General features: G+C 39.4%; 1 protein-coding gene and 1 pseudogene across 1 annotated transcript in view; both read right to left on the bottom strand.

Moving 5' to 3' along the window:
- Nucleotides 1–26,738, bottom strand: part of greb1l (GREB1 like retinoic acid receptor coactivator) — a 244,989-nt gene that overhangs the window by 199,435 nt on the left and 18,816 nt on the right. The gene's annotated exons all lie outside the window — the stretch shown is intronic.
- LOC140731041 (trifunctional enzyme subunit beta, mitochondrial pseudogene) lies at nt 19,408–20,283 on the bottom strand (annotated as a pseudogene).

The following is a 26,738-nucleotide window of genomic DNA, read 5'->3' as shown; positions in this document are numbered from 1 at the left end:
TAGTTTTGGTCAAAGAGAAATATATTTCACAGGATTTTGTTCATCTTTATTAGAGTACTTCAAGTGAAGCTTTTACCTATTGTAAATCATGAGCTTCATTTTATGGAAAGATATGCAGTTGATAGTCCCAAAATCACGGTCAGCAAAAGTTTTAGGACGAACAGTTTACTTTATCAATTTGTACCAAATGCTAACTTTACTCCATTCGCACTTATTCAGTTTATAAAGTTACATGATTTCAATTGCCAACTTTAATGGGAGCTTTACCTGAATATCAATAGGTCTAAAGCCAGTTAAAACAAAATCACCTGGAAATGATCCGGCTCCAGTTTTCAGATACACAACAATCTTTTAACCTTTACAAAAATTAACTAGTATCTCAATAAGAATCAAACGTCTATGAAAAGCTATAGTTAATTGTCCATCCAATGTTGTTTTAAGGTTGGGTTTTATCACTAAACACCGAAATTTCACCCTTGCCAACATCTGCCCTTTGCCCTTTCATTGCAAAAGTGACCTAGTTCAAATTTAAGTCTCAAATCAAAGATAGGCCATGGAAATATTTTCAGAATTAGATGGAAACACTGAATGCACCTTTCCTCATTCAGATCAGCATTTAAACTATTCTAACTCCTTCAGCCTTGCCGAAAGAAGTTATATACAACAAGTAATAATGAAACTTAGTGCAGTATATTTCTTTTCCATTTAGAGTCCAAAAATGATACAGATTGAGATAACGGTAACTAAGCAAAAGTGTGGCTATTATTGATGCTCAAAAAACATAATCTATTTTGAGCCTTCTACCCTCTGACTTTAGCTTGGCCTTATTTTAAAGGCTTTCTTATACAAAACTACAATTATGTGTCTCCTACAATTGAAAAATTGGAATCTCGTGTAACTGCTGGAATATAACCATGGAGTTAACACCACATTAGTCAGCTCTTAAAGGTACACAACACCAGCAGCACCAGAAACAGGATGTGTGACTGACCTTCACTTCAAAGCAGCACTGGATAGAGTGCGGCATTAAGGAACCCTGAAAAAAACAGAAGTCAATGGACATCAAAGGCAAAATACTCCAATGCTCTCATATGCCAGTCCTAGGACAAAATTGCAGGGATTCCTCAGGGCAATGACCTTGGTCTAACCATTTTCACCTGCTTCATCAGTGAACCTTCTTCCATCAATAATGTCAGAAGTGAGACTGTTCACTGATAAGTGCACCATATTTAATTTCATTTGCAACTCCTTAACAAATAAAGAAAAGTCCATTCCTGCATGCTGCAAGACCTTAGAAAACATTTAGGCAGGGGCATATGAGTGGCAAGCAACATTTGTGCAGAGTGCAACCCCTTTTCCTTGACATTCAATGTCATTAGCATAGCTAACTCCCCTATCATCAAAATTCTGGAGATCATCACTGACTAGAAATTCAACTGGACCCAATAAGAGCAGACTTCAGGCTGGGGATCCTGTAATGAATGACTCATCTCCTGACCCCCAAAGCCTTTCCACCTTTTACTGAGCATGAGGAAGCACAAATCCATCAACTACACTGAATATTGACTGCGTACAAAACCATACACAGGGACTACAGAGTGCACCATCTACAAAATCAATTGCCATTATCAACCACCAGCAACTCCTCTCAAATACATAACCTGACCTCTATCACCAAAAAAGACAAGTCTGGCATCTGCATATTGCCTTCCAAGACATACCCATCATGATTTGGAAAAACATCCAAGGATGCTTATGACCACATGAGCAATAGTGTAGGTATGTGAGGATTCCACAGTGAGAGCTTTTATTATGACTGCAATATAGACAGATGGTTAAAATCAGGCAATTATTCATTACTTGGGATAGTGATCTATCCAAATTCAAATTCAAATCATCCGTTCCATTTACCTAGGGAGCTCTCCTCCATAATCTTGACCACAGTTTACATACCACCAGTAACTGACTATAATCAAGCACCTGAGATACTGCATGAAGCCATCTCCAAACAAGAATGAGTCCATCCCAGCGCATTTTAAATTATAGTCGGGAACTTCAGCCAGGCTTATCTGAGGTGCGGTGACCAAGAAAGTTATAAGAAGTCCAGGTATAATCTACAGAAAGCCATCTCACGGGTCAAGTGGCAATTCAAGACTAAACTTGGAATTAACAGTTTTGCAATTGTCCAAATCTGACAGCTGGTCATGGGTTATCAGACATTTTATGGACATATTCTACTGGCACAAATAACAAGTGGTTCCTTCAAACTTGTTCAAGGTAATATCTGCAAAAAGATGCTTGCTACAGCAACTACAAGCATTCACACTGCAGTTAATGAGGCATACTTAGTACTAAATAACACCATTAAAAATTAGAATTTATTTTGGCTCAACCAAAGCCAATATGAACCTGACCCAAGTGTGTAGAATCACTGGAAATTTCAGATACAGGAGGTCACTAGCCCAAAATGACTGTATGGGTAAAGAAATCTGTATCTGCAAAGCCATCTGCATGCCTCCATTACCAATGGATTCTGCAACTTAAGCACAGTATCGTGAAACCATTCAGCTGTTGTGATTAGTGGTCTAACAATCTTACAAGACCCAAGTCCAACATACATGGTCAGATCCCATGGCCCAGCTTTAAATAGAGTGATCAGTATTAGTGTGCTTGTTTATAAAGAGACAGCCAACCCAATCAAAGTCAAGCACATGGGCTCTTAATTCTATTTGATACCTGACTTGAGCTCAAATCAGACAGTCAGGCCCTACCAGGTATTATGATTTAACATTTCCAAATGTACACTGCTGCAGAACCACCTAGCATGTATGAACAATTTCTAGGTTATCTTCCAAAAGTATGGGCAGGAAACCTCGAGGTAGAGCCTGCTGTTCCTGTGGAGCCAGCGTATTCTTTTGTAGAACAGGAGGAGACACAGGCAATGCCTACTGCAAAGGAACAGCACCTTATTGTACTGGTGTACCCGCCCCACGAAGCAACAGCTCAGATACCAACATGATAAGGAAGAAATGAAATTAGAAGGACGCGTTTTTCAAAGGAAGACACCTGCCACCATCAGGTGGCGAGTTGGTAGGAGGAGAAAGAGAGCTAATGTTGTGGTCCACAGAAGCTGTATCAATCCAACTGTAATGTTGATATGGTGGAGTCAGATAAACCTCATATTAGAGCAGCATTTAGAAAAGAGCATTTGGAGAATAGCTCCACAATGCTTGGAGCAGGGTCCTGCATTTTGTAAGGAGTTTGTATGTTCTTCACATCAAGTCAAGTCAAGTTTATTGTCATTTCAACCATAAACTGCTGGTACAGTACACAGTAAAAACAAAACAACGTTCCTCCAGGATCCTGGTGCTACATGAAACAACACAAAACTACACTAGACTATGTGAGAAGCACAAGGCTACACGAGACTACGTAAAAAAAACATAAAAACAGCACTAGACTACAGACCTGCACAGGACTACATAAAGTGCACAAAACAGTGAGGGCAGTACAATAATTAACAAAACAAGACAATAGGCACAGTAGAGGACCAATTACAATATAATAATAAATGATGTAGACGTGACCACATGGGTTTCCACTGGGTGTTCCGGTCCCCGTCCCCCCCCACATTCTAAAGATGTAGGAGTTAGTAGCTTAATTGGTCACAGGGGTATAATTGGGTGACATGGGCTTGTTGGGCCAGAAGGGCATGTTACTGTGCTATATCTCTAAATTTAAAAAAAACTAAATTAAATAAAAAAGGTAAAATATTTCGTAATATCTCCTTCAGATGCAGGAATACTCTTCCACATTATCTCAAAAGGTTTGCACAGTCAAGAATATTTCATTTCCACTTTGAAAGTAATTCACTTATGGATAACGGGTAATGGCAATGCCAAGAAAACATGTAGTCTAGAGAGCCAGTTTCTGCCTCCACAGAGACTGAGTCTCATCCCGCAGAGTTCAGCTCACTCAGTCCTTACATTCATAAAACTAACCATAGGTCCAACTGATTAAGCAAAGTAAATTCAGGATCTGAAAAAGAATATTAATTTTCTATATTCCAATGAAAAAAATCTCAGGATTGTATATCCAAAATTTTATTGGATGGACATATTAAAATGGCAGAATTAAGGGTCAACTGCTTATGTGCAACTCCAACAGGAATATTCCTGTTTAGAACTACTACAGCTGAAATCCAGTCACAGCCATGGTTCGAGTCATGAGCACAATTCCCCTTTTACAAAAACTGAAAAAGAGATGGCACGCCAGTCCACAAGTACTACTGAAATACAGAGGCCTTAGTCCCACATTCCCTACTATCCTGCCAGCGAATGAACAGTCTCCGGAAAATCAACTTGAAAACTTCAGAGCAAGACTAATGATCCAGAGGGACATCAGGGACTGCTCTGTACTTTGCTTCATCAAAACATGGCTATCCCCCACTATTTTAGACACAGCGCTGTAGTTGGATGGCTTCACGATTATCCGCAAAGATGTCTTTTAAAGGCATGGGTGGTGGAGTATGAATTATGACTAAGTCATCGTAGTGTACAAACTTGATTGCTCTGTCTCAGTCCTGCTGACCCAACCTGGAAAATCTAGTTGTCAAATGTCGTCCATTTTATCTCCTGAGGGAGATTTCTGCCATCATCCTGGTTGTGGTGTATATTTCACCTCAGGCCAATGTTTGCAAGGCACTGGAGGAAATGAGCAATGTAATCAGCAGGCATGAAAACTGCACACCCTGATGCCTTCCTTATCATTGCAACAGATTTCAACCAGGCCAGCATGAAGGACAACTACCACCAACATATCACCCGTGGAACCAGAGGAGCCAGCACACTTGACCACCGTTACTCCACCATCAAGAGCGCTTACCATGCCACCACACGCCCACACTTTGGAAAGTCCGATCACCTGGCTGAACTTCTACTTCCAGCATATAGGCAGAGACTAAAAGCAGCATTAGTGGTGAGAAGGTATAGTTAAGTGCAAAGCTGGAGTCCTTACAGGACTGCTTTAAATTGGTGGACTGGACAATATTCAGGGATTCATCTCTGAATATGAATTAATACACCACAGTTGTCACCAACTTCATCGAGATCTGTGTGAATGAGTACATGCCTTTGAGAACATACCCAAATCAAAAGCCGTGTATTAACCAAGAGATTCGTAGTCTGCTAAGGCCTAGATCTGTGATACTCAAGACTGGTGAAACAGAACTGTCTCTGATCTCAATCAGAATTGTCTTTTTGCATTAAAATAGCATTCTGTAGCTTGTACCTGGACTTCTTTTAGAGACAGAATCTAATACATGTCAGCTCTGGCAAAACTTGCAGGCCATTACATTCTACAAACCTAATATCAAGAAATGGCTGTGACACCTTCTATGCATGCTTTGAAAGGCAGAATAAAACACACCTGGATAAATCCTCACCTGTGACCCTGTGATCTCTGTCTCGGAGTTTGACATCAAAACATCTTTCAAGATGGTGAACCCTCGCAAGGCATCATGCAGTGATGGTGCACCTGGTGGGGTTCTGAAAATCCTGTGCCAACCAACTGGCAAGAGTGTTCAAGGACACCTTTAATCTCTCACTGCTGCAGTCAGAGGTTCCCACCCGCTTCAAAAAAATGACAATCATACTAGTGTTCAAGAAGAGCAGAATACCACCCTGCAGCACTCACACCTACTGTGATGAAGTGCTTTGAGTGGTTGGTCAAGAAAAGAATCAACTCCTACCTAAGCAAGAACCTGAACCCACTGCAATATGCCTATTGCCACAATAGGTCTATAGTGGATGCAATCATACTGGCACTCCACTCAGCCTTGGAGTACCTAGAACATAGCAATATCTACTGTTTATTAATTACAACTCAGCATTCATCACAATTAGATCCTTAGTTCTAATCAACAAGCTCCAAAACCTGGGCCTCTGTAATGCCCTCTGCAACTGGATCATTGACTTCCTCACATGGAGACCACAGTATGTATAGATCAGAAATAACATCTCCTTTCTTCACTGACAATCAACACTGCTGCATCTCAAGAAAGTGTGCTTATCCCACTCTTCTACTCTCTCTACACCCGTGACTGTGTTAAGAGGGACAGCTCAAATGGCATCCATAAATTTGTCAATGTCACAACTATGCTTGCAGAACTTCAGATGGTGACAAGGAGGCATAGAGGAATGCGATAGATCAGCTGGTTGAGTGGTGTTGCAGCAATGACCTTGCACTCAACGTCAGTAAAACAAAAGAATTGATTATGGACTTCAGGAAGGAGAATTTGAGGGACCACACACCAGTCCTCATCGAGGGATCAGAAGTGGAAACAGTGATCATTTTCAAGTTCCTGTGTGTCAACATCTCTGAGGATTTATCCAGCGACCAACATATTGATGCAATTATTAAAAAGGCACAACAGCTGCTATACTTCATTAGGAGTTTGAGAATTGGTATGTCACCAAAGGCACTTTGAAATTTCTGCCAATGCTCCTGCACAGCATTCTAACTGGTTGCATCACCGTCTGGTATGGAAGGGCCAGTGAACAGGATCAGAAAATGCTGCAGAAAATTGTGAACTCTGTCAGCTCCAACAAGGGTACTAGCCTCCCCAGCATCCAGGACACCTTCAAAAGATGATGCCTCGAAAAAGTGCCATGCATCATAAAGGACCCCCATCTCCCAGGACATACCCTCTTCTCATTGCTACCATCAAGGCGGTACCGGAACCCGAAGACACACACTCAACGTTTCAAGAACAGCCTCTTCTCCTTCTTATATATTTATTTATTTTTTAATATATATACATATATACTTCTTGTTGTAATTTATAGTTTTTATTATTATGTACTGCAATGTACTACTGCCACAAAATAACACATTTCACAATATATGCTAGTGATATTAAACCTTATTCTGATATAGTGATCTATGTACTTTGCTAATAAACTTACTTTGAACTTTGAAGGAACAATTATACACATTTTCCAACCTAACTTACTGGAGAATAATGTAAGATGGTAATTTGATTAGTCTAAGTCACTAATTTCATAATGAATGTATTAACACAGGCTAGCAATTGAGCACCTTATTGTTTTCTGAATATCTATCCTTATTTCTCTGCACAATCGTCATTAAACAAAACATTTAAAATTAGACTTTTGGAAATTAGGTGAATGCCATAATGGTTTAAATCCACATTAAGGACAGAAAGATAAATGAGATCACTGAACCGCAGTCATTTTTCAGACACTGCCTAAACTGAACTTCTTTGATTTAAAAAAAGCAATTGCTGACAATAAAAAAGTACAATAGCCCAATTACATGACTTCTAAAGCTCTAGGACAGAAAAGAATAGACAGATAAAGAAATTCAATGTCATTTGGATTTGGAGTCTCAAGCTGCAGATCTTAGAACAACCAGCTACCCTCACCCTCCCCATATCCCCTCCCCACCTTTGTTTCTCCCAGCAGGCCCAAAGGCTTTCAAACAAAACCTGAATGACAGCTATGGGCTATTCTAGCCTCATTCCTGATCATCCATGCCAAACAGGATGGATCTCTCCTAAGTACACTTCCCAGGCACCTTTGCAATCAAGGCCGACCACACATTTCAAGTGGGGGAGGGGATATCATAAATAGAATAACAGATGTAAACTTTACACTGAATAACACCACTAAACCTATACTGGATATGATGATTGTTGGGAAGAGGTGATCCTTGCTGAAAGGAACTTGTCTAATCGTGGATTTTTCATAGTTCCTATATTTAATGTAACATTAGTTGAACATAATGTCATCAAGAGCAGCATTATCTACAAACACATCAAGTGTCCTCCAGCAACAAAGCCTTGCTCACAGGAAATCAATCCCCTCAGGACAGATGGCCCGTGTTTCAAGTGGCATCTCCCTTCTTGTTTGAAAAAACTTAATCAGCATTTTCTGCTCCCTAGCAACATTCAAAGGAAATATTTGCATGACTAAAGCTTAAATAGATAGCAGGGACAATGCTAGAGATTTCTGCAATATATGTGCCACAATACTACATTTAATCTGTTCATTTAACAATGCAAAATGAATTTTTAACTATTGAGATACGTCACGTTGTCAATTAATGACCACTTTCTGACTCAGAATATAGAGATTTTGGTTTTCTCCTTTCACCACTGACCATGAGGTGTGATTATTTCCTAGTTTTTTCTAAGTTGGTTTAATTTCTGTTGTCAAATAATCAACTCACAACAGAAACATGATTTGTTGTGTACCTTTCACAATTCATCATTTTATCTATGATTCTCTTTACTCTAGTTCAAGGATATTCAAATAAGATATTGCACAGGACTTGAAAGGGCAGTATACAAGATAGCTTTCTTAAACAGCTGAGGGAGAAAAATGGCTCCCACATGTCTGGACCCTGCAGTAACGTAGGAGAGTGAGTGTGTGTGTGTGTGTGTGTGTGTGTGTGTGTGTGTGTGTGTGTGTGTGTGTGTGTGTGTGTGTGTGTGTGTGTGTGTGTGTGTGTGTGGTCTGAGTGCGTGGGGGGGGGGGAGGTTGCAGAGTGATCAAGGTGGTGGCCTTAGGGAGGAATGCTGACAATCATTTTGTGATTCTACTTCTACCTCAGGGAAAATGAGTTGGAAATAGCATTCGCTCTGAAACTAAGGTGCGAATTGGAAGACCATCTGGATTGTTTAACCATTTTATTTGCTCCAAGAAAATAAATCAATAGTCAAGGAGAACCTTTAAATGAAAGCACTCCAGGGAACAAATGTGTCACCTACCAGATCGTATGTCTCTTTCTCCAAAAATATCCCCAGCTTATTAACGCCTGCTTTGCTCCAGCTGCTGCACAAATTGGGAAAAAAATTCTGATGCTCAAAATGTCTTGCAATAGTCCCATTAGCTTCACAATGGATTCTAAGCATTCTTCAGATAAAAGCTCATTGATTTTTCAGTGTATCACATTTTTGGGAGCCCAGCTGTATTCATAACCATAGAAACATAGAAAATAGGTGCAGGAGTAGGCCATTCGGCCCTTTGAGCCTGCATCGCCATTCAGTATGATCATGGCTGATCATCCAACTCAGAACCCTGTACCTGCTTTCTCTCCATACCCCCTGATCCCTTTAGCCACAAGGGCCATATCTAACTTCCTCTTAAATATAGCCAATGAACCTGCCTCAACTGTTTCCTGTGGCAGAGAATTCCACAGATTCACCACTCTCTATGTGAAGAAGTTTTTCCTCATCTCAGTCCTAAAAGGCTTCCCCTTGTTCTGGACTTCCCCAACATCGGAAACAATCTTCCTGCATCTAGCCTGTCCAATCCCTTTAGAATTTTATACATTTCAATAAGATCCCCCCTCAATCTTCTAAAACTTAAAATATACCATAATTTACCCCTCTTGTAACAGGAAAATTTGCATTATTTTTGAATTGATGCATAACATTCTATTCTAAATATGCCTTCATTGATTTTGAGTCATTTAGGAATGTTATTTCATAACTCTCCAAGCAAATTATAAGCAAACTCATAACCAGGATCTATATTCTTTTCAAAAAATGTAAGGATATAAAATTGAAATTTGAACAACCTCATCCAAGTATTAACTTTTGAAAAATGTATAGTTTTGGGTATACACAACTCATTTCATTTCTGAACTTTGCTGGACTTAAGAATAGTATATGAGCATTCATTTTAATAGCAATCTATGGTCCTCACTAGACACTCATATTTCAAAGCCATGAGCTCAGACAACGCCCAGTGATGAACAGAAAATGGATTTCAAATGAAGCAGCTATATCAAAATGATAAAGCATTTTAAGGTAAACCAAATAATGAAAGCAATACACTTAACAAAGAATAGAGTTAAAAACATTTATGTGGGATCTTTGATAATATTAGTGCACTCCAGGACACTTTGCCCAGTTATATAGCAATGTTTTTATTGGCAATTATTTGTTAAATAGAACACAATTACAACCATTTCAAGATAAGGAACACAACTCCTAAATTTCAATGAGACACTTCCAGTTGTAAGGGCCATTATGCTGATGGACTGTCTTGTTTGTCAGATATGTATCTAAATGTGTTATATCTCATGCAGTTTTAGAGTTTATAGAAATGTTAACTTTTTTTGAAACACACCTGCACTTGGGCAGTTCCATACGAAAGAGTTTCACACGGGTTATTCTATTTCAAAGGCATTTAAAGACCTGTGAATGTTTTATGTTCTAATATCTGCACAGTATTGCAAACTTAGGTTACATCCACACTAGACCGGATAATTTTGAAAATGGCAGTTTCACGTAAAAACGATAGGCGTCCACACTAGGCGTTTTAAAAAATAGCTCTGTCCACATTGGAATGGATTTTTCAGCGAATCTCCTCCTACTGCGCGATGCGCAGGGCACATCCACCGAAAACAAGCGAATGTTTGGTGTTGAATCTTGCTGTGAAAGTGTGCGTTTGTGCAGTTACAGACTAGTAGAACTTAAATGACGGGCAGCTGTTGGCTCTTGCACAGGAGGACTTAAAAGTTAAAAAAAAAACAAATACTGGAGCATATGGAGGCAACCGACAGGGAGTTCACGGATAGTATGACCTGGCTGACAATGAATATTGAAGAACTGACTAACGCTGTTGCATTAATAAAGCACCTTGTTAAATGTGTAAAACATGTGTAAAACAAGATATCAGTATTATCTTGTATTTCCATACAATGTTACATTAGGCTGTTACACATCTATTGTCAGAGAAGTAATTGCATAAATAGGTAAACCACCTTCATACAAGCAAGGACAGAAAACAGGGCAAAGTGAGTATATTTATTTATTCTGTAAGTAATGGATCAAAGCATTTGGGGAGTACATTTCTAACTCTTCTGGCTTCAGTTTCATTGCTGTCTGTTCTGAAATTGTTACGACTGTGTGGGGGTTTGCGTTCAGGAAAACAATGAAATGGCGCGCTGCTGTCTTACAGCATTTTCAGATTTCTCTGGTTACCCAGTCCACTCTGATCTGCCCAAGTGGTGTTTTCAAAATTACACACCCTGAACATCGTTTCTGAAAAGCTCCGGTTTGGGGGTACGAAAACGCTGTTTTAGTGTGGACGGAAGGTAAAAACGAAGAGAAAAAGCTTCGGTTATGGATTTATCTGGTGTAGTGTGGCCGTAGACTTAGTGCTGATCCTTAAACATCCACTTCTGCTGACCACAATGATTGTCCTTCAGCATCCCTGCCATTTCAGTACTGTTTAGAACATGTGCATGAGCGTTGGCTCTTTTGGAGGTGCTTTTACAGTAGGAACATCAGACCTGGCAAACAAGGTTGTAGTTTCTAAGAGATAAGCCCTTCAAAGGTTTGCATTCACAGACTCTATTCCAAAGAAATCAATGTGTGAGAATTTTGGTAACAATGATCATAATTCCATAGAGTTTCAGAATAGATATTGACAAGAATAAGACTGGACCTCAGGGTAAAGTGCTACATTGTGAAGAAGCTCATTGCAACTGTAATAGACAGGAGCCAGAGAAAGCAGATTGGGAGTAGCTGGTATTGGTGAAGTCCATGTCATATACAGTGCCTGTAAAAGGTATTCACCTCCCCCCGCCCCATTGGAAGTTTTCATGTTTTATTGTTCTACAACATTAAATCACAGTGGATATAATTTGGCTTTTTGACACTGATCAACAGAAAAAGACTGTTTTGTGTCAAAGTGAAAAAAGATCTCTGCAAAGAGATCTAAATTAATTATAAATAAAAACAAAATAATTGATTGCATAAGTATTCACCCCTTCAATTCAGTATTTAGTAGATGCACATTTGGCAGCAATTACAGCCTTGAGTCTGTGTAAAACACAAAATAATTGTTTTTTCTCTCTCTTTTTTAAAATTTTTATCCTCAATTGGACTGCCCGATCTTTCTTTTTCTTTCTTTTCTTTTCTCTTTTTTTTGTTTGTTTAGTTAGTGGGGTTTCTTTTTCCTTTATCAATAAAATTTCCAATTTTTTTATGATTGCTATGAGGAGTTGTAGTTTTTTTTGACCATTGTATATATAACCGCGTAATATCTTACCTATTTGATTTTGACATTATATACTTTGTTTTTATTAGTGCTGTTTATATGTCTTTTATATTATCTGTTTGCTAAACTCCTCCTCTGATTTGTATATTCTTTATTTGAAAATCAATAAAAAGATTGAAAAATGAAATGAGTCTGTGTGGATAGGTCTCTATCCACTTTGCATATCTGTACACTGCAGGTTTTCCCCATTCTTCTATATAAAACTGCTCAAGCTCAATCAGATTGCATGGGGATTGTGAGTGAACAAACCTTTTCAAGACCAGCCACAAATTCTCAATTGGATTGAGGTCTCGACTCTGACTTGGCCCTCCAGAAAATTAACTTTGTTGTTTTTAAGCCATTCCTCTGTAGCTTTGGCTTTATGCTTGGGGTCATTGTCTTGCTGGAAAACAAATCTTCTCCTGAGTCACAGTTCTCTTGCAGGATTTCTCCAAAATCCTCCAGGATTTCCCTATAATTTGCTACATTCATTTTACCCTCTACTTTCACAAGCCCTCCAGGGGCTGCTGAAGTGAAGGATCTTCACAGCATGATGTAGCCACCCACACGCATCATGGTAGGGATGGTGATGATGTGCGATGTTTGGTTTATGCCAAACATAGTGTTTATTCTGATAGCCAAAAAGCTGTCTTGATTTCATTAGACCATGGAATCTTCTTCCAGCGGACTTCAGAGTCTCCCACATGCCTTTTGGCGAACTCTAGCCAAGATTTCATATGAGCTTTTTCAACAGTGGCTTTCTCTTTGCCACTCTCCCATAAAGCTGCGACTGGTGAAGCATCCAAGCAACAGTTGTTGTATGTGCAGACTCTCCTGTCTCAGCCACTGAAGCTTGTAACTCCTCCAGAGTTGTCATGGGGTCTCTTGGTAGACTCCTTCACTAGTCCCCTTCTTGCACGGTCACTCAGATTTTGAGGATGGCCTGCTCTAGGCAGACTTATAGCTGTGCCATATTCTTTCCATTTCTTGATAATTGATTTAACCATACTTCAAGGGATATATAGTGACTTGGAAATTTTTGTGTACCCATCTCTCAACTTGTATTTTTCAATAACCTTTTCTCAGAGTTGCTTGGAGTATTCTTTTGTCTTCATGGTGTAGTTTTTGCCAGGATACTGACTCACCAGTAGTTGGACCTTCCAGATACAGATGTATTGTTACCGCAATCAAACACCTTGACTGTGCACAGGTCTCCAAAAACAGTTTTCCATTTATCTAATTACGTGACTTCTAAAACCAATCAGTGATGATTTGGTGTGTCCTATTAAAAGGGGGGGGGGGGTGAAAACTTCATGCAATCAATTACTTTGTGTTTTACATTTGTAATTAATTTAGATCACTTAGTAGAGATCTGTTTTCACTTTGACATGAAAGAGTCTTTTTCTGTTGATCAGTGTCAAAAATACCAAATCATATCCACTGTGTTCAATGTTGTAAAACAATAAAACATGAAAACTTTCAAGGGTTTTGAATACTTTTCATAGGCACTCTATGTGGGAGTTGCTTATTGACAAGCTGGTCAGAATTTAGGCCTAGTTCCTCTGAGGAAGAAGCACAAAAATGGCAATGTTTGTGAACTTAGGATGATGAGAGATGTTGTAGATGTAGTAAACAAGGAAAAGGAAGTATCTGTAAGTCGGGCTGGGCCATTGAGGAATAAGAAGCAGGAGAGAATGTAAGCAGGGAATCAGGAAGGCTAAAAGGGGCCATGAAATATCCTTGACAAGTAGGTTTAAAGGGAAGCTAGGGAAAGGGTCAAATTACTCAAGGATGAAAGGAGGAAATTTATGTCTGGAGCCAAAGGAAGTAGGCGAGATATCACAACGGTTTTCAACAAGGAGGCCATACAGAATGCCAAGATCTGAGGCAGGTAAACTGATATTCTAGGGCAGAAGTGGCAACCTTTTTGCGTGTGTGTGCCCAAATTGGCAATAATCTTCTAAAAAATTCTCCCACATGCCATGGTAATTTTGAGCAGAAATTTTCATTAACTAATGAATTACTGATAATAATTATGGGCTATTTTTAAAAGGAAAAATAATGAGTTCTGTTGCTTTTTTAAGTTAATTCATTGTTTGCTAGTTGTAAAAGTATAACAGAGATATCTCTGAGGTATCTTTTTATTATGGGTGGGACTTAAAGGATTGAGAGGCAATAACTTTTTAGAGATAGTCAGCATGGCTTTGTGCAGAGGAGGTTATCTTCACAAACTGGTTTGAGTTTTTTGAGGAGGTGACAAAGTTCATTGAGGGCAGTGAATGTTACATACAGTCTTTAGTAAAGATTTCACAGGCTGGAGGAACACATGCAAAATGCTGGAGGAACTCAGCAGGCCAGGCAGCATGTATGGAAAAAAGTACAGTTGACGTTACAGGCTGTTTGAAATACATATTACAACCTAGATCATTTAGAAATAAAAATTTGGGTATAAAAGGTCAGACAGTATTTAATTGCAACAAGAGTGAGGTTCTGCAATTTGGGAGGTCAAATGTAAAGGCAAATTACACAATGAATGGGAGGACCCCAAGCAGCACTGATGTACAGAACGACTTTTTGGTGCAAGTACACTGCTCCTTGAAAATGGCAATACAAGAAGAGAGGGAGATAACGGAAGTCTACAGCATGCTTGCCTTAAATTGGTTAGCACATTTAGTATAAAAGTCATGAAGTCATGCTGTAGCTGTACAAGACTTTGGTGAGGCCACTTCTGGTATATTGCATGCAGTTCTGTTTGCTGCATTACAGGAAGGGTGTTATTGTTTGTCATTGGCAGCAATGATCTGGATGATAATATGGTTAACTGGATCAGCAAATTTGTGGATGACACCAAGATCAGGGGTGCAGTGGACAGTGAGGAAGACTATCAGAGCTTGCAGCAGACTCTGAACCAGCTGGAAAAATGGTCTGAAAAATGGCAGATGGAATTTGATGTAGATGAGTGCAAGGTGTTGCACTTTGGTAGGATCAACCAGGGTAGGTCTTACACAGAGAACAGTCGGGCACTATGGAGTGTGATAGAACAAAGGGATCTGGGAATAGAGGTGCAGATTGGTCATCTACCTACAAGAAAGATTGGTACGTATGTGACCAAAACTGCACACAATACTCCAAATCAGGCCTCATCTACGTTTTATACGACTTTATTCCTTGGAACATAGAAGACAGAGGGGAGATTTGATAGAGGTTTACAAAATTATGAGGGGTATAGATTGGGTAAATGCAAGCAGGCTTTTTCCACTGAGGTTGGGTGGGACTACAACTAGAGGTCATAGGTTAAGGGTGAAAGGTGTAGAGTTTAAGGGGAACATGAGGGGAAACTTCTGCACTCAGAGGATCATGAGAGTGTGGAGTGGTGCATGTGAGCTTGATTTCAATGCTTAAAAGAAGTTTGAGTATGTACATGGATGGTAGGGGTATCATTGGGAGTAGGCAGTTTAAATGGTTTGGCATGGACTAGATGGGCCAATGGGCCTGTTTCTGTGCTGTACTGTTCTATGACTCTATGAATTCATGATCTCTAAGTCTACCTTGTCATGGTCCTTGCCCTTTACTTGTCTACCTGCACTGCACTTCCTCTGTAACTGTAACAATGCATTCTGCATACTGTTTTTTTAAATTTTGCACAATTTCAATGTACTTATGTGTGGAATGCTCTGTCTGGAAAGTATGCAAACAAAATCTTTTCACTGTATTTCATACACATGACAATAATAAACCAGTTACCTGAAGTGGTCTACCAGAATGTTGCCTGGATTGGAGAGAGTTAGCTATAAGGGAAAACTGGACAAACTTGGCCTATTGTTTCTGAAGTGTGAGGTATAGATACGATAGAGTCTTTATCCCCACGTGGAAATGTCAAATACTAGAGTGCATAAGTTTAAGGTGGGAGGTGGGGGAAGGGCAAGAACGCTGATGTAGAGTAGCAGTTTCATTGATAAATACCTATAATCAGCTGCCTCTGAATAAAGAAAACTGCCTCATTGCTTACCCCCATTTCACAGCCAGTGTGTCTCCGACCAATGTGTTGGCTGGTAGCCTGCTCCCTTCCATCAGAAGGAATAACAAAATATCCATGATGGACACTAATCACAAGCTCTTGCCCTGGAAGGGCCTGCTGCTGATTTTGTGTCTGCAGTCTGAAATAGCACCTTCCCACACCCAAGACCAGATGAAGCTCCCAGACTGGGCAGAGAAGGAAATGCAGATCTGTTTTGACTCAGACTTGTCAGTGCAGCCCCCAACCCACACCAAGACCTGACAACTAAACTCTGCTTTGCAGTTCCCTGACCCATGATGTGTGTCTCTGTGGTGAGCATGTGGCTTGTGTGCACATGCGTGATGTCTCTTTGAATGTGTCTCAAAATTTCTCGGCATTCAATACTATCATCACCTCAAAACTACTCAACAAGCTTCAAGACCTTAACCTCAATACTTCCTTGTGCAATTGGATCCTCAATTTCCTCACCTGCAAGCCCTCGTCAATTCGGATTGGCAACTACATCTCCACAAAATCTCCATCACCACAGGTGCACCACAAGGCTGTGTGCTTAGCCGCCTGCTCTACTCGCTTTACACTTAAAACTGTGTTGCTAAGCACAGCTCCAATGCCATATTTAAGCTAGCTGATGACACCACTGACATTGGTCAAAGCAAAGGTGGTGATGAATCAGCATATAGGAGAGAGATTGCAAATCTGGCTGAGTGGTACCACAACAACCTTTTACTCAATGTCACCAAGACCAAGGAGCCAATTATTGACTTCGGGGAAAGGAAATAGAGGTCCATGAGCCAGTCCTCATCGGAGGATCGGAGGTGGAGAGAGTCAGTAACTTTAAATTCCTTGGTGTTAACATTCAGAGGATCTGTCCTGGGCCTAGCACATAACAGCAATTACGAAAAAGCACAGCAGGCCTCTACTTCCTTAGCAGTTTGTGAGAAGTAGTGGATATGCCTCAATCTATCATAGGTAAAGCCCTACCCACTACTGAAGCACATCTATATGGAGCATTGTCACAGCAAAGCAGCATCGATCATCAGGGACCCCCCACCCCCACCCAGGTCATGCTCTCTTCTCATTGCCGTCATCAGGTAGAGAGTACAGGAACCTCAGGACTCGCACCACTAGGTTCAGGAACAGTTAGGCTCTTGAAGCAGTGAGGGTAATTTCAATCAATCTCACTCACCTCATCACTTAACTGTTCCCACAACCTATGGATTGACTTTCAAAGACTCTATATTTCATGTTCTTAATATTTATTGCTTATTTATTATTATTATTATTTCCTTTTTTTCTTAGTTTTTGTATTTGCACAGTTTGTTGTCCTTTGCACACTGGTTGTCTGCCCTGTTGATGTGGTCTTTCTTTGATTCTATTGTGTTTCTTGTATTTACCATGAATGTCTGCAAGAAAATGAACCTCAGGGTAGTATTTGGTGACATATATGTACTTTGGTGATAAATTTACTTTGAGCATTTTAGCTGAGGGCAGAATATCTGATCAGCACATTAAATAGCTTTTTCCCCAGAGCTATAATTGCTCTGAACCAATCAATCAAGCATCATCCATAAATTTGTTATACTGCTACTTTTAATACTGGTTTTATGGCTGTCATACATCTGAGTTGCGCTTTTGTACTGCTGGACATTGCTTGTACTGGCTGGTTACTTAATTTTATTTATTGTTTATTTATTTTATTTGTTGTTTTATAGCATTGAGTACGAGTTGCATACTCATTTTCACTGTATTGGTGCATGACAAATTGTACTATGCAATGACAATAAAGATATTTCTTTTTTTCTTTCTTCTTTCTTAAAATGCTTGAGCTCTCATCTTGACATATCTTCTGAGGTCATGATACATTTTTCAGCACTGCTCCATTTATTGCTGACTGTCACGCCTAGTAAATAAGCTCAGCAGCTGTATCTTGCCAGAATCTCCAGACTCTGGTCCTCAGAGGCCTCCTGCCATACTTGCATAAAATGTCCTTCAAAGAGCATCTCCTACTTGCCATCTGGAAACTCGGGCACTTGATTCCTCTTCTCTCCTGCCTCCCTTCCAGCCAATACTGCCAAAATGATATTTGCTACAGACATGGGTTACCACTAAAGGTTGCTTTTTGAGTGGAACCCTGAAATTCATGGTACACAACCTGTAAGTGGCAGCAATTGTGTGAAATTCAATCCTGCCATATCAATACCATCCTTCCTCCCTTAAGTGGAAGTGATGCCAAGACAAAACATACCTGTGCTGGTGCACTGAAATTAAAATGGGAACATTGATCTTGCTGTACATTAATAAACTGGCATCAGTGAGTTGTTTGAAATGGAAGTAATGTATTTCTAGGCATACCTACATTGTGAGTTACTTTAGAAACATATCCATTGGATATGAACTGCAACAAGGAATTAGTGCACAGAATAGTCCCACAAATAGTATCATAGCTGGTAGACAGTCTACCTAAGGACAATGACACTTAATGACACAAGTTCTGACACTGGAAAGCAATGCAGTATGAAACTGTCACAGGAGCTTCTAGTATACTTTGGCAGTGATTTGGTTGAATGTTTCTTCCTCAGATAGTCCTTTACATCCTCAGCCTGTTCAAGCATTTTGCTCCAGATTAATATTTTGAATGCTATTTACCAAGATGCAACAAAATTTTCTGCAGTGAAAGAAAGCCCTCCTTTCACTGAATGTAACCAATAATGAGAAATAACTTTCCTTCATCCTCCAATCTTCTTGCATAATCATAAATAAATCTCTGATAGCAAGGTGCTTTTCTACCAACTAGAAAATTTCTTAAGGTAGCAAGGATTATATTTTAGCACCTTCAAACTACAATATATATTCAGAATGTAATGTTATTCACCAAGTCCTTAGCAACACTGTTGACATGAAACTCACCACAGAATTATACCACCTTTATGCTTTCACACCATATGGACTTCTTTCTGCCATCAAATCAAATCAAATTGAGAGTCCTGGCAACAAAAACTGAAGCCATTCTGTTTGGCTAACATTTGCATCTACCCAAATTCCTCTATATCGTTCTCCCTGGCTGCTTTTTTCAAACATGATAGTATGGAAATACAAAGTTCTATGTTATCCTGAAGTTAGGCTTCTTTTCAAAATCAAAGTCTTATTTACTGTTAAATGCACGAGTACATGTACGCAGAGGTGCCATGAAAAACTTACCTGCCATCACAGGCACATAGCATCATATAAGCAGCATTCACAAGAAAAAACATTATCTAAACACCAAGTATACACCATTATTATAAGAAAATGTTATTAGAATACAGAAAAAGATTAGCAGAATATTTTTGATCTTCATTTAACTTTCTGTTACACTGGATTGGTGCTGATTAGTAAAGCACATTTCATTTCTGGGGATAGGTTTCAACAATCATTCCATGACCCTGTCCTCCAGCAGCACAAGCAGCAACAAGTGCATATTGTCCACCTCCTGCAATCAGTCTGTGAGCAGCTGTTGTAACGAGGTGACAACCAGTGGCACCAAAAGGATGTCCCAGGGATAATGAACCACCCCAACAGTTAAACTTATCCATTTCACAATCACCAACCTTAGTTTTTCTGCCCATATAGGCTTTTGCAAACCACTCTAAATCCAAAGCTTTCATATTAGACAGGATCTGTGCTTCATGGAACTCAATACCATTAAGCGTTAATCCAGCTTTCTCCAAAACCTTAGGAGTTGCATATGTTGGCCCAAGCAGCAACTGGTCTTTTGGATCCTGTGAGACATGCACAAAGTCCCTTAGATAAGCCAGTGGTTTGTAGCCCATAGCCAGCTCTTTATCTTCAGACATTATTAACACAGCAGAAGCACCATCTGTCAGGAAAGAAGCATTGGCAGCAGTAATGGTTCCATGCGGTTTGATAAAAGCTGGCTTCAATTTAGTCAGCTGTTCCATCGAGGATGGTCTAATTCCATTATCTTTGGTGACGGTGTAATGGCCTGGCACTTTGAATGGAATGACATCTTTAAGAAACTTCTCAGTTTCTGCTTTCTTGGCCAAAGAATGTGAACACAAAGCAAATTCATCTTGTTCTCTTCGGGATACACCGAATGGTGCTGCAAGTCTGTCTGCAGAACGCCCCATCGTCTCATTGGTGGAGAATTCAGCTACCGCTGGAAGTTCAGGAGCAAAATAGTCTGGGCAGATTTTTCCAAGGAAAGCCAATTTCTGTCCTATTGTCTTAGCTCTGGGAAACGAAAGTAAGGCCTTCCTCATTTTCCTGCTGTGAGGGATGGGAACATCAGACATTAATTCTACACCACCTGCTATTACTGTATCACACTGACTGGAAGCAATTAGATCAAGAGCTGTAGTCATTGGCTGATTTGAAGAAATACAAGCCATTGTTACGGAGTTGGCTGGAATTCTTTCTGAAAACCCTACTCCAAGTTCAGCCTTTCGAGCAACATTACTTGTTTTGACCTCCTAAGTAACAGTACCAAATACAATACGGTCAACATCTGGTTTTGGGACATTGGCGCCTGTAAGTAGCCCCTTTAGTGCTGCCCTGGCTAAATCATGAGGCATCAGTTCTGCATATATGGTACCAGACAACAAGAATGGAATTGAAAAATATTCTGCTCATCTGAAAATACCATCCACATTTGCCAATAAAAAAATTAAGCCATTGAATATGTATCTCAAATAGACAATAGACAGTGCAGGAGTAGGCCATTCGGCCCTTCTAGCCAGCACCGCCATTCACTGTGATCATGGCTGATCATACACAATCAGTACCCCGTTCCTGCCCTCTCCCCATATCCCTTGACCCCGCTATCTATAAGAGCTCTATCTAACTCTCTCTTGAATGCATCCAGAGACTTGGCCTCCACTGCCTTCTGGGGCAGAGCATTCCACATATCCACCACTCTCTGGGTGAAAAAGTTTTTCCGCATCTCTGTTCTAAATGGCCTACCCCTTATTCTTAAACTGTGGCCTCTAGTTCTGGACTCACCCATCAGCGGGAACATGCTTCCTGCCTCCAGCGTGTCCAATCCTTTAATAATCTTATATGTTTCAATCAGATCCCCTCTCATCCTTCTAAATTCCAGTGTATACAAGCCCAGTCGTTCCAATCTTTCAACATATGACAGTCCTGCCATTCCCGGAATTAACCTTGTGAACCTACGCAGCACTCCCTCAATAGTAAGAATGTCCTCCTCAAATTTGGAGACCAAAACTGCACACAATACTCCAGGTGGAGTCTCACCAGGGCCCTGTACAGCTGCAGAAGGACCTCCTTGCACCTATACTCAATTCCTCTTGTTATAAAGGCCAGCATGCCATTAGCTTTCTTCACTGCCTGCTGTACCTGCATGCTTGCTTTCATTGACTGATGTACAGGAACACCTAGATCTCGTTGTACTTCCCCTTTTCCTAACTTGAGTCCATTTAGATAGTAATCTGCCTTCCTGTTCTTGCCACCAAAATGGATAACCTCACATTTATCCACATTAAACTGCATCTGCCATACATTTGCCCACTCACCCAACCTGTCCAAGTCTCCCTGCATTCTCATAATATCCTCCTGATGCCACTGCCACCCAGCTTTGTGTCATCGGCAAATTTGCTAATGTTACTTTTAATCCCTTCATCTAAATCATTAATGTATATTGTAAACAGCTGTGGTCCCAGCACCAAACCTTGCGGTACCCCACTGGTCACAGCCTGCCATTCCGAAAGGGACCTGTTAATCGCTACTCTTTGTTTATATAATAAACTCTTTGTTAAATAAAGAGCTTTGGCCAGCTTTTAGCATATGATTTTCTTAATGTACATTATAAGCCTATTTCTGTCTTCCAGCTAAGAATATAGTTTCTTGGTGATTTGTAAAAATAATAAATTGGATATGCAGAAGAATGGAGATGCATTAGTATCAAATTGTGCCTTACTCATTAATAAACCACGTATGGCGAATAAAAAAAAATAAAGAAAAAGATGGCATGACCTAGATGGTGGGATAAGACCATAAGACCATCTTAAAGGATGGAAGATGGACAAACTTGTTTTTTCCCTCTAGAGTGGTGGAGACTGGAGGGAGATGAGATAGAGGTTATAAGATTATGAGAGCCATAGACAGCTATTATCTTTGTACCAGTGTTGAAATGTCTAATGCCAGAGGGCATACATTTAAGGATAGGAGATAAGTTCAAAACAGTTTTAAGAATAGCTTTCTCCCCATCATCCACCAGAGTTCTGAACAGTCCATGAACACTGCCTCCTTATTCATCTTTTGCACTATTATTTATATCTGTAACTTACAGTAATTTTACGTCTTGTACTGTGCTGCCACAACAAATTTTACGACACATATCTGTGATTATAGACCTGATTCTGATATGAGCAAGGCAAGTTGTTTTTTTACACAGTAAGTGGTATGTACCATGAATCAACTGCCTGGGGTGGTGGAGGGAGCAAACACAATCGAGGCATTGAAGAGGCTCTGAAACAGGCACAGTGCAGGAAATGCATACAGTTCCTATAAAAAGTATTCACCACCACCCCCCAGAAGTTTCCATGTTTTGCTGTTTTACAACATTGAATCACAGTGAATTTAATTTGGCTTATTTGACACTGATCAACAGAAAAAGACTCTTCTGTGTCAAAGTTATATTGGAGATCACCAACAACCAGAAATTCCACTAGAGAAGGTATAGAGAGTAAGTGAGAGGCCAGACATCCCTTCTGAGCGACTCGCCTCTCATCATCCCAAAACTTCACCAATATCTCTCAAACATAAATAAGGAAGTGATAAAAACATTCTCCACTTGCTTGGATGAGTGCAGCTCCAACAACATGCAAGCTCAATACCAGCCAAACCAAAGTTATACTATCCACTACCCTAAACTAACATCCTGTCCATCAGCAATGAATAGTAACTGGATTGGACTGCCTTCCAAAGATACCTAAAGTGAAAAATATAAAGAAATCCACTATTCCAGCCATCTTAAATTGGTCCCAATTTAACAAAATAGCACTAAAGCACTGTTTCAATTTTTCACTCATTCCAAGTTCAACATCACTTTATTTTGGAAACCTTTCTCTATTTCCTTAGAGAAAGAAATAAGGATTCTATAAAACAAAGTAAGTAGAAACAGGTGGATGCCAGATGGATCCTTGATTCTGCTATTTCTTTGTTGCTTTTTGCACTTTGGTTATTTGCCTGTCCTACTGCATTGATTCTATTGTGTTTCTTGTATATACTGTGATTGCCCGCAAAAAAATGAATCTCAGGGAAGTATCTAGTGACATGTATGTACTTTGATAATAAAATTTACTTTGAACTTTCACATTTTGCTTGATTGTTCTCCATTCTACCTTTCTACAGCTGTCCTGGAAATAGAAGAGTAATATTGAAGAGTTCCCGAAATGGGTGAAATTAAAGGAGCCATTATGATAGAAGGGTGCAAGTGGTATGGAAAGAAATGACAGAAAAGGACAAAGAAAAACGTAGAAGTAAAAATGATGCACTCAGGTACAGAGCAGTGGTCAAAATGAGCATGCAAATATACAAAAGAATCACTTTCCATCACAATGGTGTGAAATTGAACTTATGTAACCTTAATGCTTTTTCTGGCTGTCAGGTGAGCTTCCAACCACGTATCCATTCTAATGCCAAGAAGTAATATTGCGTAACTCCAGTCTTGCATGCTTCAGAAATCTGTAATCAAGCCATTATAACTTTCCAGCTTGACCAATTCAATGTAAATTGGCTAGTCTGTGTCATTTGATTCACCATAAACTTCAGGTCATCCAAAAGTTCTGCTGTCAAATTCTAACTAACACCAAATCCCATTCGCTTACCACTCCTATCTCTGGTACTCTACACTGGCACTGGGGAACTGGTATAAATTTCAAAATTCTCATGTTCACTCTCCATACCCTTCATATTTTCACTCTTCTTTATTTCTATAATCTCTGAAAATCCTCTAACTCTCTGAGATAACGCTGAATAACTCCTCACAGTTCATTATCTAGATCTTCATCACCTTCATTCATCCAGTGATAGAAGTTTTGTGCTCCATAGCCAACGGCCTGAGATCTTGAAATCCCTCTGTAAGCCTATCTCCCAATTTCCCCTTCCTCACCCAAGATGCTCCTTCAAACCTTTAAATAAACTTTAATTCTAATGTCTTCTTATGTGCTATAACATAAATTTATGCTTGATTAATTAACTTGAAATCTTGAAATATTTTGCTGTTAATGGCACTATTAACATGTATATTGCATAAGTCTTCATCTAAGGGAAAAGTAAGGCAATTAAGCCATGAAGGACTAATACGTTACTTTAACTGATGAGGAGGCATTACAATTTTTGTTTCTCATCCACTCTACTCGGTAAACAAACATAACAATCTCAAACCAGCTTGAAAAGTAAATCATCAATTTAATTTATGCTGAACAACCACCTAAATATATTGGGTGAAGCCATCTCAGTGTAGAATTGAGCCATCTGCACCCAACTTCCTGAGAGCTAAAAAGATGAACCTATAACCAATTTGCATTTTCATCCTCATCTGCTCCTAAAAACAATCAAAATAGAGTCATAATTGCCCAGAAATAACATATTCTTACCAGCTACACTCTATGATGGTTTTGGCTTCCTGAAATCTTCTAATGCCCTCTTGAAGGAGTTAAAAGAAACAGTCCCCCCATGACTTCTGGACCTTGTTCCATAAATCAATCATCTTGTGAAAAAACTTCCAAAGGGCAGCAGATTCCTAACTGATAATTTTGCCCTGTAAATCTAAGTTATCCTACCACATCTATGTCACCAGTTTTCAGTAATGCCCACATCCATATTAATCTTAAATTCCTGAACCATTTCCTATCCAAAGTTCTGACTCCCCAACAATCATAAGTTCAGTGTTTATTCTATTATTCCGTGAAAGTTAGTTAAATTTAGTTAAATAACACTTCCATCTTACTCAGTTTCATTTTAGATCAAATGCATCAATTATACAAATTTCACATTTTTAATCCTTGAAGTTACCTCAAGCCATCCATAAAATGCTAAGGCCATTTCCAAAGTATCACTGCAAGTTAACCCCATCACCCACTAAATGTCTGCCATGTCACTTAAAAAATTTAATTAACAAATCCCACAATTTCTTTGAAAACTAGACACCTGGAAATAATTACAAAGCAGCAATCTAATTAAGTTTCACAGACAACATATAAACTGGTCAAGTAAAACTTGTATGGCTTATAGTAAACTAAAGATCTGAATCTCCCGTTACGTTCTTGCTGGACAAAAAGAAAATGGCACTAGTGAACAATGTTAGCAAAGGCGACATCCTCAAAATGGGTCATGAAACAACTTCTATATCTTCCTTAATTCAGATGTGGTTCTTCTACTGTTGGAGCCTGTCATCATTTGGTGTTTTGCTGTCTCTGCGAGAGTTCCACGAGGCTGCAAGCAAAGCATGCAGCATGGAGGTCAGGTAGTCAGGAGACGGGGCGTGAGCCCATGATCGACTCTATCTCTCACCAATTAAAGCACCAAGGAAGACTGAAATTGTCAAGACGTGTGCGGAGGATGAACGTGTGTTCAGCGCCATCTACTAGCCTCTCACTTGCTGCTGCCAGAGGAAGGTGGCTTCATGTGATGGTGTCTCTCTTCCTCTTGCTCGTTGCACCCAAGGGAAGGCACCTGCATTCAAATGATCTTTATCTCTTTCTCTCTCTCGATGCTGTCAAGAGGATGGTGCCAGAACAAGGTTTAATCAACGCGGTTTGTGCATTGTGGACTCTTACTTCATTTATGATGTTTTTTCTAGTTTTTCTGGTTGCTCTTTTTTTTTTGAAAGTTTAGACGATTTTGAAATAGGGCAGCCTGCAGATAATGAACACTGACCTGAACTGTATTTGTCTTTTGATTTAGCATTTTTATATTCTGCGTTTTCGCTCTTTTTTTTGTTGCCATTTGCATGATATGCTTTTTTTTTGCACATGGGGAAAAAAATGGTGATATTTTTATGGGAACGTTTTCCATGGCTCTTCTTTGTTTTGTGGTTGTCTGTGGGGAAGACGAATCTCAGAGTTGTATATTGCATACATACTTTGATAATAAATGTAAATGTACTTTGAAATGCTGGTCAAATTGATTTCTTTAATCCAAAATATTGACAGAGGATAGCAGATTAGTGCATTTGGTACAAGAAATTTGTATTTTTATTTTATTTAGCAATACAGTATGAATTAGGCCCTTAGAACCATGCTGTGCAACTCCCGATAAACCCAATTAACCCTAACCTAATCACAGGACAATTTACAATAACTAATTAACCCACCCAGTAAGTACTTGGACTGTGGTCATTAAAAACTAAGAAACATATATTTTAAAATACAATTGAAGTTTCAGCATCACAACAGCCAAAATGTACATACACTTTTAAAATAAATTTAAAATGAAACATTGCTGATTGAATCGCTTTCTCAAAATTATACGAGGTATTGTTGAGCATCTGAAGGTTCTATGCTTAAAGAAGGAGTAAAATTATCGTCCAAGAAAGGATAGAAACTACCTAGAGGCAAAAGGCCTGCTTTAATATTAAAGACTGTGAGAACAATACTGTATAAGTTTATTTATTTATACTTCGG

The sequence above is a fragment of the Hemitrygon akajei genome, chromosome 1, assembly GCF_048418815.1.
Source record: "Hemitrygon akajei chromosome 1, sHemAka1.3, whole genome shotgun sequence".
NCBI lineage: Eukaryota > Metazoa > Chordata > Chondrichthyes > Myliobatiformes > Dasyatidae > Hemitrygon > Hemitrygon akajei.
Note: the sequence above shows the minus strand (reverse complement) of the source record. Positions and strands in the feature narration are given on the sequence as shown.